Consider the following 3,920-nt stretch of genomic DNA (forward strand, 5'->3'; position numbering starts at 1 on the left):
TCCTTGTTTTTCAATGCAGCATAGTATTCCATTGTGCGAATATACCACAACTTCGCTATCCATTCGTTTGTTGATGGGCACTTAGGTTGTTTCCAACTCCTTGCTATTGTGAACAAAGCTGCAATAAACATGGGTGTGTATGCATGTCAACAGCAGTTTTTGTGAGGTCTTAGGAGGAAGGAGTATTTTAGCTCTGGAGACGGCCCAGATTATATAAAACTAATAAGAGCAATGTAACTAGGAGACCCAAACAAAGACAGAAATCAACATAAAATAGTTTAGGAGCCAAGCTATAAGCAAGAGGGCTGAGTGCCTTCAGGTAGGAGGCTTCTTGGCTAAACAAGTGTGCCTTTAAGCACTTGGTGGAGCTGGACTGACTGGACTCCAGAACTAGTGAGCTTAGTGTCTCTGTTGAGGTTTACTATCAGTGTAGGATGCCGCTGGGCATTTCTTAGTAGAGGAAGAAACTTCACTGGAGCAGGGCAGAGGTGAGTTTGCCTCTTCTTGTGGAACCAGGAAGCAGAAGAAGCGAAAACAAGGAGCATAGGAAGCTGAGCTGCCTCATCTCACAAACTCTAACATCCCCATGTGTGGAGGCCATGGCTTCTGGGATTCCAAAAGATGGGAGTTACAGCTTGTTTTATAGTTAAACGAGTTAGATAGCTGCCAACTAGATTCCTGAGTGTGCTGCTTTCTTTAAGATGGTGTTGTTCCCCATGCTGATGGAATGGGGTTGCCATGTCTGAGGAAGTGGGCTCACCACTCAATTCAGCTACAAGAATGGCATCTCCTAAAGCCAAGGGAGCAGAGCTGCACTCCCAGTGGCCCTGGGAGTCTGAGTAGAAGCCCAGGGTTCAGTGACCTCCCTACAAAATCCAGAAAGAGTGGCCCACACCCTGATTCTGGAGGGTTGGGCCATAACCAGATAATCTTAGCTTTTGAGGATTACTTTTAAGCCTTGAGACCTAATGTAAATTGTTCTGATGTAATTTGATTTGCTAATATCTATTATCTCTTCTTTCCCTGCAATTTCTCCCATTGGTAATGGAAATATCTACATTATGCTTGTGTCACTGTTGGACTTTGGAAGGAGCTAATTTGTATTCTAGATTCACAAAGAGAAATTTTTCTTTCTCCAGGTTGAAATTTGAATTTGGTTGATTTAAGATCTTTGGGATCATATAAGAGTAAAGTGTTTTGCATGTGACAATGACATGAAATTTAGAGACTCTGGTGGCACTAACAATGCTTGCTGAAAGTGAGAAGGACTTGAAACACTAATTGCAGAAAATGAGATTACAGCCTTCAATCTGAATTGCATCTCAACATCAAGTAGACAAAAATCCTCACCACTGGACCTATCAAGATTTTGATAGAAGGAGAAAAGATTCAAGTAGTCAATGATTGCATGTTAGTTGGAACCACGATCAAACCCCTGCTGTCAGGATATCAGGATATGTGTTGAATTGGCAAATCTGCTGTGGGGGGCCTTCCCAAATAACTGAAAAGCAAAGATGTCAGTTTGAAGACAAAAGTGCACGTGATGCAGGTCACAGTCTTTTCAATTACTTTTATGCATCTGAAGACTGGACAGTGAATGAAAATTGGACAACAAATGAAACCTGGACAATGAGAAACGAAAAAATGATGCCTTTGAGTTGTGGTTTTGGAGAAGAGTATTAAATATGGACTAGAAAAGAACAATCAGCTATGTCTTCAGAGGGTAGACACAGGATGCTCTTTGGAGGCAAGGATAACAAAGCTTTGTCTCACATAACTGGGGCATGTTGCTAGGAGAGGCTATTCTTTAGAAAGGAACATAATGCTTGGAAAGGTGGAGGGTTGGTGAAAGAGAGGAAGAGCTTTAATAAGATGGATTGATACAGTGACAGAAGCAAAAGTCTCACATGTGCCACAGATGATGAATGAGAATAGCACAGGATAAAGTTCTCCTGTTTATAGGGCCACTGAAGTACTGCTCTGAGTTGTACTTGAGCAGCCCTTTAAAAACCACTGTAACATAGAATAAAATCTTGCCTATCCTATCACAATCTCTGCTATGTTTAAGCCCATTGTTGAAATCATTGTGATGATCCATTTTATTGAGGATCTTCTACTCTATGACCAGCCCTCTACAGTCGCCAGCATAATGTCCTGTTCCAGAAATTGACACCTCTCCTGATAAAATGCCCAAATTCTGTCAGAGAATGTCTGTTCTTCTAAGACAGATTTGTTCTTTTGGGAGTCCATAAAGCAAAACAAGAGACTCCTCATTGCCATCAAGTCACGACTGACTCAAATTGACCCTCATCAATGACCCTTCAGTGGGTTTTCAGAGGTTGCAAATCACACAGCAAAGATTTTGAAGCTCTGTATCACGTATTTTGGACATGTTTCAAGGAGAGGCTCTTCTTTGGAGAGGAACATCATGCATGGAAAGGTCTCAGAATTGGTGAAGGAGAAGATCCCAGTGAGATGAATTGATACAGTCACTCCAGCAATAGGCTCACATTTGTCAGAGATGATGAGAATGGCACATGCTAGGAAACAGGGTTTAGATTTGTTGTTTATACGGCTGCTCTGAGCTGTACTTGATTCAATGGCACATAACAACACCTGCCTGTCACTTCTATCATTCCAAAGTTTTTCTTTGGGGATATTGTGAAGAGTGATGAGTCCTTCGACAAGGACATAATATTTTGAAAGTTGTTGTTGTTGTTATGTGCCGTCAAGTCGCTTGCGACTCATAGCGACCCTATAAACAACAGCCCTAAACTCTGCTCTGTCCTGTGTCAATTGCACTGTCTCTGACATTCCCTTCCTGATTATCACAGTCACTGAATCAGTCCATCTCGTAGAGGGCCTTCCCCTCCTGCGCTGTCCCTCCAACCTACCAAGCTTGATGTCCTTCTCCAAGGACCGATATCTCGTCACAACCTGTCCAAAGTATGTTAGATGGAGCCTCAGAATCCTTGCCTCAAAGGAGACACCTGGTTTTACGCTTTCTAGGACCAATCTGTTTGTTTTCCCAGTGGTCCATAGTATTCTCAATACTCTTCTCCAGCACCACAGCTCAAAGGCATCAATTCTCCTTCTATCCTCCTTGGTCATTGTCCAAGTCTCTGATGCATAACAACTTATTGTAAAGACCATAGCCTGTATCAGAGGCACCTTAGTCTCTAGAGAGACACTGTTGATCTACAGTACTTTGGAGAGGTCCCTAATAGCAGACTTTCACATGGCAATGCGCCTTTTAATTTCCTGGCTGCTGGTGCCAAGAGATTTGACTGTGGAGCCAAGTAAACTAAAGCCGTGTAGAATCTCAAGCTCTTCACCATCCACCCTGATGCTGCCAATTTGCCCAGTGGTGAGAATCTTTGTCTTCTTGACATTGAGCCTCAATCCATAATGGAGGCTGCAGTCCTTGACCCTCCGCAGCAGGTGCTTCAGGTCCTCTTCAGTTTCAGCAAGCAAGGTTGTGTCATCTGCATAACGCATATTGTTGGTAGATCATCCCCCCAATCTTGACCCCACATTTCTCCTCATAGAGCCCAGCCTCCCAAATAATCTCTTCTGCATATAGGTTGAAAAGGTATGGAGATAGGATGCATCTCTTACATACGCCCTTCCCAATTTTGTACCATGCAGTGTTCCCTTGCTCTGTTCTGACGACTGTCTCCTGGTCCAAGTATAGGTTTCACTTTAGGACGATCAAGTGTCCTGGGATTCCCATTCTTCCCAGAGTCAGACACATTTTGTTATGATCCACACAGTCAAATGCCTTTGCATAGTCAATGAAACACAGATAGAAACTCCTCTGGTATTCTCTGCTTTCAGCTAAGATCCATCTAACATCAGCTACAAGATCCCTAGTATCCAGAGCCCTTCTAAACCCAGCCTGGACTTCAGGTAGCTCTCTG

This window comes from Elephantulus edwardii, unplaced genomic scaffold, assembly GCF_000299155.1.
Source record: "Elephantulus edwardii isolate Elephantulus edwardi_28Jun2011 unplaced genomic scaffold, EleEdw1.0 scaffold00242, whole genome shotgun sequence".
Classification (NCBI taxonomy): Eukaryota; Metazoa; Chordata; class Mammalia; order Macroscelidea; family Macroscelididae; genus Elephantulus; species Elephantulus edwardii.